Here is a 13688-nt window from a genome sequence, read left to right as displayed (position 1 = left end):
TTTACAACCGTAAAAATTATTTTAAACTTTCCAAATGTGTCAGAAAAAAATAGCTATTTGTAATCCAAAATAAAAAATTACTTTGATACCAGAAAAAAAACTGTAATCACAACAATATTTAAAACCCATAAAATATGTTAAACCAAAAACACCAGCATAAAACTATTCCAAACCAAAAAGAGATTTACAACAATAAAAAATATTTTGTACCAAAAAAATCTATTTTTAACAACACGATTTGTAACCAAAAAAAACTATTACAACCAAAAAGTGTCTTAAACCAGAAAAAAAACATTTGTAATCAAATAAGGATTTACAATTTTAAAAAAGTGTAAATGTTACAAAAATCATTTTAAACCAAAAAAGACTTAAAACAAGCAACAACAAAAAAAGGCTTTTTAATTAAAAAAAAGATTTGAATAAAAAAAAATAATTGATTTTTAAAAGGTTTTACTAATACAATTTAATTAAAACCAAAAAGGATTTGAAACCAACAAAAACATTTACAACTAAAAAATTACAGAAAAAAAAATTTGTAAACAAAAAAGATTTAACACAAAATATTCAAAAACAAAAAATTATTTGTTTACAATATTTATGACCAAAAACGTTTTAAAAATATTGACAAACATTTCCTGTACAGCTTACAAATATTTCTGATGTTTACGGTATGTCATTTCACTATGTGAAGCGCTTTGAGTCACGAGAGAAAAGCGCTATATAAATATAATTCACTTCACAGACGGATTAATTCTAACAAATAATTCTACACACTGTTCATATTGCCAATGTTTCAAAAGTGAAAAGTTGTTGAAAATACAAACAAGTCAGAGATCAACCCTCACATGAAGTCCCACTCACAAGTTCAATTGTTTCAATGGCGCTCTTTAACTCTCCAGCTTTGAAACACTAACCCAGCAAGCACAAGATGTTGATACAACGTTGATTATACATACTTGTCCTTTAAAACTGACTTTGAAACAATGTTGCAAAATAATTGTATTTGTCAATTGAGACAACGTTGATGTCAAACGTTGGATCCACATTGTTGAAATGACCAAAATTCAATGGTTAAATCAAGGTCACAACACAACATTGAATAAACGTCAACAAAAAGCATGTTGTTTCAAAGTTGTATTTGTGTTGTAAATTGTTGGTTGGAAAATGACCAAATTTCAATGGTTAAATCAACGTCACAACCTGACATTGATTAAACGTCGTCAAAAAGCATGTTGTTTCAACATTGTATTTGTGTTGTCGAATATTGGTTGGAAAAATGACTACATTTGAATGGTCAAATCAAGGTCACAACCCAAAATAGATTAAATGTTGTCAAAAAGCATGTTGTTTCAACGTTGTATTTGTGTTGTCGAGTATTGGTTGGGAAATGACCAAATGTCAATGGTCAAATCAACGTCACAATCCAACATTGAATAAACGTCAAAAAGCATGTTGTTTCAACGTTGTATTTGTGTTGTAGATTATTTGTGTTGTAGAATATTGGTTGGGAAATGACCAAATTTCAATGGTCAAATCAACGTCACAACCCGACATTTTATAAACGTCGTCAAAAAGCATGTTGTTTCAACGTTGTAATTGTGTTGTCGAATATTGGTTGGAAAATGACCACATTTCAATGGTCAAATCAACGTCACAACCCAACATTGAATAAACATAGTCAAAAAGCATGTTGTTTTAACGTTGTATTTGTGTTGTAGAATATTGGTTGGGAAATGACCAAAATTCAATGGTCAAATCAACGTCACAACCCAACATTGAATAAACCTCGTCAAAAAGCATGTTGTTTCAACGTTGTAATTGTGTTGTCGAATATTGGTTGGAAAAATGACCACATTTCAATGGTCAAATCAACGTCACAACCCAACATTGAATAAACGTCGTCAAAAAGCATGTTGTTTCAACGTTGTATTTGTGTTGTGGAATATTGGTTGGGAATTGACCACATTTCAATGGTCAAATCAAGGTCACAACCTGACATTGATTAAACGTCGTCAAAAAGTATGTTGTTTCAACGTTGTAGCTATGTTGTAGAATATTGGTTGGAAATATTACCACATTTCAATGGTTAAATCAACGTCACAACCCAACATTGAATAAACGTTGTCAAAAAGTAAGTTGTTTCAATGTTGTAATTGTGTTGTAGAATATTGGTTGACCAAATTTCAATGGTCAAATCAACGTCACAACCCGACATTGAGCATACGTTGTCAAAAAGCATGTTGTTTCAATGTTGTAATTGTGTTGTTGAATATTGGTTGGGAAATGACCACATTTCAATGGTCAAATCAACGTCACAACCCAACATTGAATAAACATAGTCAAAAAACATGTTGTTTTAACGTTGTATTTGTGTTGTAGAATATTGGTTGGGAAATGACCAAAATTCAATGGTCAAATCAACGTCACAACCCAACATTGAATAAACGTCGTCAAAAAGCATGTTGTTTCAACGTTGTAATTGTGTTGTCGAATATTGGTTGGAAAAATGACCACATTTGAATGGTCAAATCAAGGTCACAACCCAAAATAGATTAAATGTTGTCAAAAAGCATGTTGTTTCAACGTTGTATTTGTGTTGTCGAGTATTGGCTGGGAAATGACCAAAATTCAATGATCAAATCAACGTCCCAACCCAACATTGAATAAACGTCAAAAAGCATGTTGTTTCAATGTTGTATTTGTGTTGTAGAATATTGGTTGGGAAATGACCACATTTCAATGGTCAAATCAACGTCACAACCCGACATTTTATAAACGTCGTCAAAAAGCATGTTGTTTCAACGTTGTAATTGTGTTGTCGAATATTGGTTGGAAAATGACCAAAATTCAATGGTCAAATCAACGTCACAACCCAACATTGAATAAACATCAAAAAGCATGTTGTTTCAACGTTGTAATTGTGTTGTCGAATATTAGTTGGAAAATGACCACATTTCAATGGTCAAATCAACGTCACAACCCAACATTGAATAAACATAGTCAAAAAGCATGTTGTTTTAACGTTGTATTTGTGTTTTAGAATATTGGTTGGGAAATGACCAAAATTCAATGGTCAAATCAACGTCACAACCCAACATTGAATAAACGTCGTCAAAAAGCATGTTGTTTCAACGTTGTATTTGTGTTGTTGAATATTGGTTCGGAAATGACCACATTTCAATGGTCAAATCAATGTCACAACCTGACATTGGTTAAACGTTGTCAAAAAGCATGTTGTTTCAACGCTATGTTTGAGTTGTAGAAAATTGGTTGGAAAAATGACCAAATTTCAATGGTCAAATCAAGGTCACAACCTGACATTGATTAAACGTCGTCAAAAAGTATGTTGTTTCAATGTTGTATCTATGTTGTAGAATATTGGTTGGAAAATTACCAAAATTCAATGGTTAAATCAATGTCACAACCCGACATTGAATAATCGCCGTCAAAAAGCATGTTGTTTCAACGTTGTATTTGTGTTGTAGAATATTGGTTGGAAATATTACCACATTTCAATGGTTAAATCAACGTCAAAACCCAACATTGAATAAACGCTGTCAAAAAGTATGTTGTTTCAATGTTGTAATTGTGTTGTAGAATATTGGTTGACCAAATTTCAATGGTCAAATCAACGTCACAACCCGACATTGAGCATACGTTGTCAAAAAGCATGTTGTTTCAATGATGTAATTGTGTTGTTGAATATTGGTTGGGAAATGACCATATTTGAATGGTCAAATCAACGTCACAATCCAACATTGATTAAACGTTGTCAAAAAGCATATTGTTTCAACGTTGTATTTGTGTTGTAGTATACTGGTTGGGAAATGACCAAAATTCAATGGTCAAATCAACGTCACAACCCAACATTGATTAAACGTTGTCAACTTTTTATATTGCTACTACGGTACATTTTTTGTCTATTTTATACCTGCATTGTCCTTTCCATCCTTACACTTTCCATCCTTTGTAACTGAGCTACTGTGTGGAACAATTTCCCTTGTGGATCATAAAAGAGTCTAAGTTGTCTAAGTCTAAAAAAGCATGTTGTTTCAACGTTGTATTTGTGTTGTTGAAAATCGGTTGGAAAAATGACCAAATTTCAAAGGTCAAATCAATGTCACAACCCGACATTGATTAAACGTTGTCAAAAAGCATGTTGTTTCAACGCTGTATTTGTGTTATAGAATATTGGTTGGGAAATGACCAAATTTCAATGATAAAATCAACGTAACAACCCGACATTGATTAAACGTTGTCAAAAAGCATGTTGTTTCAACGCTATGTTTGAGTTGTAGAATATTGGTTGGAAAAATGACCAAATTTCAATGGTCAAATCAACGCCACAACCCAACATTGATTAAACATTATCAAAAACATGTTGTTTCAATGTTGTATTTGTGTTGTCGAATTTTGGTTGGAAAATGACCAAAATTCAATGGTCAAATCAACGTCACAACCCGACATTGATTAAACGTTGTCAAAATGCATGTTGTTTCAACGCTCATTCAACAAGTTCTCCACATTGTTTCAATGTCTTGTGCCAGCTGCGATGGCGGTGACAAGGTAACACAAAAAACAACACAACACAAACACGATCCTGTCTGTCACACTTGGAGTGGCTCAGTTTAACTCACCGCTGCGCACCGAGAGGCATGTCAGGAAGGAACACAGTGTCCTGACACACACACACACACACACACACTGCTACTACCAGACTTTATGAACGCACAGAGCAGCGTGTCAACAACCATTTTGTCTTCTTGACCCATAACTGCTCCTCTCTCGGTGTTGGCCGACTTAAGAACCTCCTTTTCCAGTGAAATGTTGACAGCTTTGGGGAAAGAAGAGGAGCAGGAAGAAAGAAGACGGCCCGGCTTTTTTCCCAGAAGTGGGGCCAAGAGGAGTGAAAATGGGGCGTGGCTTCAGCCAAAGAGAAGTGTCAATCACACGTGGATGCACTTACGCAACAATTTGATGACCTTCCAGACACAAACACTCACTGTAGTATTACACAAACTACTGAAACTCTCATGAGGGTTTGTTTTTTGCAGGGTCAGTGAAGGCATCACCATTGTGTGCACGCTGTGCAGACGTTGCACAATCCCTGCTCTTCCAAGGGGGTTTTCTAAGAATGTTGCTCCCACGAAGGAACCACCCACTCCACTCCGTGACCTACATATGAGACCTTGGACGTATGCAACACACGTGTTGTGCGTCCCCAACAAGCCCCACTTTCAAGGTGTGTCAGCAGTCTGCAGCCACAATCATGCATTCTGATATTGCTGTAGTAGTTGTATACCAATACTTTCCAACCAGTATTCATTTATTCGCTAAATATATCTCAGTCCAAACAAAGGGCAAAAGTCTTGCAATATCAAAGTGTTAAACGTGTCCTGTTCATACAAAAATATGCCTTAAAGTTAGTGATGTGGCTAGTAGAAAACTATGATTTACTACGGGCAGTAAAGGCATCTTGAAACTCATGTATATACCATAGCTTTGAAATAGAACAGTTGACCTGCCGCTTTTCTCTTTTTACCGGGAGAGGTTACCAGAAGGCCACGGATAATCGTTTTTTATCATCAAACAATTAAGATTCATGGAGACATACAAAACTACCCAGAATTGGTACTGTTGAGTACTGATTGAATGGTACCCATCCCTATATATATATATATATATATATATATATATATATATATATATATATATATATATATATATATATATATATATATATATTTATTTATATGTAAACATATGTATAAATATATATACATATATATGTATATGTATACATATATGTATATACATACAAATGTATGTATATATATGTGTATACATATATAGGTATATATATGTATGTATACCTATGTACTGTATGTATATGTATATATACGTATATACATATATACATATATGTATATTTTTTATTTGCGAATGTATTTCCAACAGGCATCACAATAGCAATTTTACATGACAATTTCAATGCCTCCAAATTAGTTAATGAAAACTACAACAAAGATGAATGTTACAATCAAACAGATGGTGTTTAATAAGTTCAATACTTACAATATCAACACTTTGTAGGGCGCATCATAACACATTCAATCTCCTGGAAATATATACTTCCTAGTTAGACAACATACCATAGATAGCCTCGAATTGTGGTGCGCGGGCTCTATCTAGTGGTACGCCAAAAAAATCATTGAATTAAATATTCAACATATTGTTACTGTTCCAACTGTGTGTAATGTTACAGTGGCCCAAAAATAATAAATATACTTATTAAATAAAACCCTCTACCTTGTTTTTCATGAATACTTAGGCCTACTACACTACTTTATTTTAATGTTGGTTTTTATGGTGGTACTTGGACAGCCAAGTGTTTTCTGAGGTGGTACTTGGAGGAAAAAGATTGAGACTGCCATCTAATGTCGTGGAAGTGCAACTGCATTGCAAATGAGACTAATGTCATCAGCAGACAGGATATAACAACTGCACAGCACATTTATCACAACCAGATCATTTTTGATTTTATTATCAATCTGTTAACATTTAATAACAGATACAAAAGTACCAAAACAATTATTCCCAGGTACTGAAAATTGGTACCGTATCTGTTCAAATGTGAACGGTAGCTATATGTGCAAATGAGATCATGTGACTGCAGACTACGACTATATAATCATACAAATATTGTTTCATGACTACCTTCCTCACAGTGTCAGTGACTTTGTAAAGGAAACATTTTACATCCACTGTTTATTGGATGATTGCATGTGTGTCCCTAATGTTTTGGCCAGGGAGTGGTTAATTTGTTTCATAGCGCATTTCTGTTGCCATGAACACAACACAATTGCACATACTGTACTGTGTGTGAAAAGGTATAGTGCAGAGTTCCAGCCACAAACTACAAATTTTTTGCATGAGGCATGTTTTGCACATTTTTACTAAGATTGGGTTTGCAATATTGTAAAGCAGAGAAGGATCTAGATCAGTGGTTCTCAAACTTGTTTCACCTCGCACCACCTCGGAAAAAACTCACCAAGCACCACCATGATGACCAATATTAAAATACAGCACAACCAAAAAAGTACTAAAAAATTGTAATCAAAAATTACGTAAAACAAAAATGACAGAAAACCTAAAAAAAAAATGTTGTAAAAAAAAAGAAAAGAAAAAAATAACCTACCAAAAAATATTTTAATTAAAAAATATTCGTAATCGAAAAATATTTACAACCAAAAAATATTGTAAACAAAAAACTTAAAATAAAATATTTTTTTTTAAAAACTACCAAAAAAGATTAAAATAAAATAAATGATTTGTATTCCAAAAAAATGTACAACCATACAAAAAAAATCTAACAAAAAAGGATTTGCAACAAAAAATAACATTTACAACTGACAAAATTAGATAAAAAAAAAAAAAAAAAAAAAAAATTCTGAACAAAAAAAGGACAACCACCCCAAAAAAGATTTAAAACAAAAAAATTATTTGTTAAAACAAACAAAACAAAACTAGTAACTTGGCTCTCAAAGTACCAACATAATGACCACCATGAAAATACCGTGCAACCAAAAAAGTACTTAAAACCAGAAAAATAAAGATTCACAACCAGAAAAAGATTCAAAAAAAAAAATTGTTTGTCACCAAAACGACTCAAAACAAAAAAGATTAAAAAACGAAAAATATGTCTGTGGAAAAAAAAAAATAAAAAAAAATTAAAACTACCAGAAAAGAAAAAACTATTTGTAATCAAAAAAGATTTACAACCCCCAAAAAATGTAACAAACATTTATTAAACTAAAATAAATTACAATTACAAAAAATACTACCAAAAAAGATTTAGATAAAAGAAACAATTTGTAATACATAAGAAATTACAACCATACAAAAGAATTTAAACATAAAAGGATTTGCAACAAAAAAAACATACAATAACTAAAAATTTAGATAAAAACAGAAGAAAAAAAAAAATTCTTATCAAAAAGAGATCTAGAACCACCCCCTCCCCAAAGTTTCAAAACAAAAACATGATTTGTTAAATTAATAAAAACAAGTACCACCTCAGAAAACACTTGGCTCTCCAAGTACCACCATAATCGCCAACATTAAACTGCAGTAGCGTAGTAGGCCTAAGTATTCATTAAAAACACGGCAGAGGTTTTTATTAACAAGTATATTTATTATTTTTAGCCACTGTAACATTACACACAGTTTGAACAGTAACACTGTGTTTGAATAGTTAATTAACTGATTATTACCACTAGATGGAGCCCACGTCCACACTTTGAGAATCCCTAAACTAGAAGACATGTTCTTCTCTGCATTCAACCAAGACAGCGTTGCGGAACACGCGGTGACCTCGTGCCAGCTCCCTCCGTGGTGCCGTCAGGAGGCTCGGAGACGCCATGAGGACAGAAGAGCTAAATTAGGACCACGCCGTGGTTGTGAAGCTGTCCTCGGATTTATTACGGGCCGCAGCAGCCGGGTTGGATTACATCTGAAGCATCAAAACATGTAAGCGTTTCCTGTCACACACTTACATATCATACATTGAACAATGAGCGTCTCAGTAGAACTCCATATACAGGAGCCTGATTGGCTCAGTGGCGTAGTAGACCTAAGTATTCATTAAAACCAAGGCAGAGGTTTTATCATTATTATTAACAGTTGAACACGTTTGGCCACTGTAACAGTATACACAGTTTGAACAGTAACACCGTGTTTGAATATTTAATCAAGTGATTCTTTGGCGTACCACTAGATAGAGCTTGCGTACCACTAGTGGTACACGTACCAGTTTAAGAATCGCAGTTTTATGCGTCACAACATATCATAGAAATCCAATGTTAGGAGTTAAATGCAGGAAGTAACGTTTTACTAGCACCACACTAAAATGAACTCGATATCCAAAATGCAACACGGAACGACACAGGAAGTCCTTCATACCGACAGCCATCAGACTGTATAATGCATATGTTCCTTTTTGACTGTACTTAAATATATAATGTATTTATATTATTCACATGTGAATAATGCTGTATAATAGACTGTATTTATGTTATTCACATGTGAATAATGCTGTATAATAGACTGTATTTATGTTATTCACATGTGAATAATGCTGTATAATAGACTGTATTTATGTTATTCACATGTGAATAATGCTGTATAATAGACTGTATTTATATTATTCACATGTGAATAATGCTGTATAACAGACTGTATTTATGTTATTCACATGTGAATAATGCTGTATAATAGACTGTATTTATGTTATTCACATGTGAATAATGCTGTATAATAGACTGTATTTATGTTATTCACATGTGAATAATGCTGTATAATAGACTGTATTTATATTATTCACATGTGAATAATGCTGTATAATAGACAGTATTTCTATTATTCACATGTGAATAATGCTCTATAATAGACTGTATTTATGTTATTCACATGTGAATAATGCTATATAATAGACTGTATTTATATTATTCACATATGAATAATGCTGTATAATAGACTGTATTTATGTTATTCACATGTGAATAATGCTGTATAATAGACTGTATTTATGTTATTCACATGTGAATAATGCTGTATGATAGACTGTATTTATGTTATTCACATGTGAATGATCCTGTATAATACTGTATTTATGTTATTCACATGTGAATAATGCTGTATAATAGACTGTATTTATATTATTCACATGTGAATAATGCTGTATAATAGACTGTATTTATGTTATTCACATGTGAATAATGCTGTATAATAGACTGTATTTATGTTATTCACATGTGAATAATGCTGTATAATAGACTGTATTTATATTATTCACATGTGAATAATGCTGTATAATAGACTGTATTTATGTTATTCACATGTGAATAATGCTGTATAATAGACTGTATTTATGTTATTCACATGTGAATAATGCTGTATAATAGACTGTATTTATGTTATTCACATGTGAATAATGCTGTATAATAGACTGTATTTATGCTATTCACATGTGAATAATGCCGTATAATACTGTATTTATATTATTCACATGTGAATAATGCTGTATAATAGACTGTATTTATATTATTCACATGTAAAAAATACCTAAGTGTTTATTGTCTATTGTCTAGTGTGAATTTCCCCCATTGCCTCCTTCTATTAAAAAGAAGGAGGCAACGTCACACAGCAAACAACACGTGGGCTAAATACACACACTCGTACAACTACTACGAGGGAATAATGAGCAACAAATCAATGAGTGAAGTGACACGCTTGCAATCCCACAATACCGCTCGTTTGTGGACAAGGAGACTGCAGCCTTCAAAGCACATTCACTCTATTTTTTTAACTGGCGCTAACACAATCCCGCGAAAAGATTCAACAGGGCGGCCGCCAATGCACTGCCGCTGCTACGCTGACAAACGTAGCTGAGCTACAAAGCTACTCTGTCGTTGACGCTACACATGTCACTAGGCTACAGGCACCACCTTTTAAAAGCACGCACACACACTCTGCTCTCATGAAACGTCTCTGAACTGCATATGCCAGACATTGGAAGTTTTTTTGTTTTTTTAAGTAACACATGACTTACCTTTCATAGTAATGCATTACATTTAATAAAGAGTAATCCAGTGAATTTTTTGGTAAACTAATATATAGATTTTTAAGAGTAAATTTCCGAATCCTGTAGAAACCCCCAGAAAAAATGCTTGTTTACTATTGATTTTTGGAAGGCATATTGCTATTTCATAGGTATTTTATTCGTATAGTTTATTGGGTTTATGTTGTGTATACCAGGTGAACTAATATTATTTTAAGGTATTGACCATTAACGTCCAAATGCAGGAGTCCTCGTCACATCACACTTCAAAGGTTTGCGGCTTTATTCTTTTTTTAAAGCATATTCTTTGTATGTTTCGGGCCTAAATACAGCATTTTGGAGCCTAAAAATGACTAAACATAACTAAATATAAAATATGAATACTAGAGTCATACTGGCTACTAAGATACCAAACTAATCAGAGTTCAGCCACTGATTGGCTCAGCCTCAGACAGCATAGTGCAAAGGTGACTATGTGGGTGTTATTTCAAGCAATGTCAATTAATGAATGACAGTGCGCTGACTGTGAAATTTCACCACAAATGTGTTCCTAGCCCTTTCCTGCTCCGTCATTGGGAATATAATAACCTATTTCCTTGAATATTTTCACTGTGCCCCGTGAATCAAATTTAATCAAAGTTTGATTCAAAAAGTATAAAAATCGTTTCACATAAATAAAAAAGAGTAAAAAAAATGTTTGTAAAGAGGTGGCAAAAATACAATTCTGCTTTGGGTCCCAATTTAGCCACTGTCTAATGTTCTAGACTGTATTTATGATATTTGATTTGAATATGTAATTAATAATCATCCTACTTCGCGGGAATTCATTTACCACAGTCAGGCCCGGAACCAATTAACAGCGATAAAAAGATATTTACATTACTTTGGGATACTATAAAGTGAGCCAGTGACCAATGTTAGTTTCATTTATACAGTATGATATTTTACAATTATCTCAAATAGGTTAAGTGTGTCTTCTTATTGAATATTTGATAGTTTTTTTTAATTCAGACAAGTTGTAGAGATAAGAAACTATATTTTGATAATAATCTTTGCTCGATACTGTGTTGATGAGCACTTGCGCACATTTTGTGTTAAAATCATGGTTGTTTTTACAAATGACAGATGTGAACAAAAGCATGTATTGTCTGTGTTATGATGTAAATGAGGTGTTGTATTGTATAATTATGTGTCATTGAAAGCGTATTTTATGACTTTCCTTAATTTGATTACATGCTAGAGTATAATTTTAGTGGTTAGAGCAGTGGTTCTTAACCTGGGTTCGATCGAACCCTAGGGGTTCGGTGAGTCGGCCTCAGGGGTTCGGCGGAGGTCAAGACACACCCGACTCATCGTGTAAATAAAAACTTCTCCCTATCGGCGTATTACGGATACGGCAACAGCTGACTGATTTACAGGTGTGTAATTTGTTGTGAGTTTATGCACTGTGTTGGTTTTGTTCTTTGAACAAGGTGATGTTCATGCACCAGTAAAAAAACATGGTAACACTTTAGTATGGGGAACATATTCACCATTAATTAGTTGCTTATTAACATGCAAATTAGTAACATATTGGCTCTTAACTAGTCATTATTAAGTACTTATTAATGCCTTATTCGGCATGGCCTTATTATAACCCTAACCCTCTAACCCTGGCCCTAACCTTAACCCTAACCAACTAACTCTAAATTAACTTAGAATATGTTCCCCTAGTTTCCAAAAAACTCTAAATTAAGTCTTTGTTACTTAGAATATGTTCCCCATGCTAAAGTGTTACCAAAAACATATAACTTTGTCTTGAATTTGAAAAAAAACATTTTATTTTTCACTAAAGAAGGGTTCGGTGAATGCGCATATGAAACTGGTGGGGTTCGGTACCTCCAACAAGGTTAAGAACCACCGGGTTAGAGTGTCCGCCCTGATATCGGTAGGTTGTGAGTTCAAACCCCGGCCGAGTCATACCAAAGACTATAAAAATGGGACCCATTACCTCCCTGCTTGGCACCCAGCATTAAGGGTTGGAATTGGGGGTTAAATCATCAAAAATGATTCCCGGGCGCGGCCACTGCTGCTGCTCACTGCTCTCCTCACCTCCCAGGGGGTGATCAAGGGTGATGGGTCAAATGCAGAGAATAATTTCACCACACCTAGTGTGTGTGTGACAATCATTGGTACTTGAACTTGAACTTTTAATGTTATAATTTTATTACATGATTTTTGTATCTCTTTAATTTAGGTAGACAGGGAAGCAGGGCCGGCCCTAACCAATCTGGCGCCCTAGGCAAGATTTTAGGTGGCGCCCCCCCACATCGGCAGTGAAGTGTATATACTCACAAGAACCCGAATAGCTTTGTCTTTGACTTTTTTTTTTACTTACAACTATACCTACCGGTAATATATAAAAGGGTGGAAAAGTGACGATTACCTGCAGGGCAAACATTAGCTAACCAGAAGGCAATAACAATGTAAACAAAAAACACCTGCTTAAAAGATCTAATACAAACATTTATATGCACGTACAACACTTAGAACTTTTAGCATATCAGTATGTGGAATTAAATTATGGAATGGATTAAGTAAAGAAGTTAAAAATTGTACTGATATGATCCAGAGGTTGTTCAAAATAATAGTGCTTACAGAGTACAAAGAAGAAGAATTATGAGAAATACTTTCAACCTTATTGAAAATAAGATATTCTTCATCTCAGTATGTTAATAATGACTGAATTAATTAATTAATTACATATTACAAAACTGTTGTATACTAATTCATAGATGTTATTTTATTATATAAAAAGGTCAGTAAATGATTCTATATATTTGTAAACGCTTTGAAGTGGGAAAGGGGTAGGTTTAAATAAGCTTTGCTTCTTCCTACTCCTTTTCGGGCATGATGTAAAATGAAATGATATGAAATTGTGTGATGTATTATGATGTAAGTGTGTTCATGTTCGAAATAAACTAAAGAAAGAAAGAAATGTCCCTGAGGAATGTAAGGTGGGAGTACTGTAATTACCTAACGTTACATTATTATTTTCCATAACAATTTAGCCCCCTCCACAATATTAACT

Source organism: Nerophis lumbriciformis, linkage group LG20 (genome assembly GCF_033978685.3).
Source record: "Nerophis lumbriciformis linkage group LG20, RoL_Nlum_v2.1, whole genome shotgun sequence".
Classification (NCBI taxonomy): Eukaryota; Metazoa; Chordata; class Actinopteri; order Syngnathiformes; family Syngnathidae; genus Nerophis; species Nerophis lumbriciformis.
Note: the sequence above shows the minus strand (reverse complement) of the source record.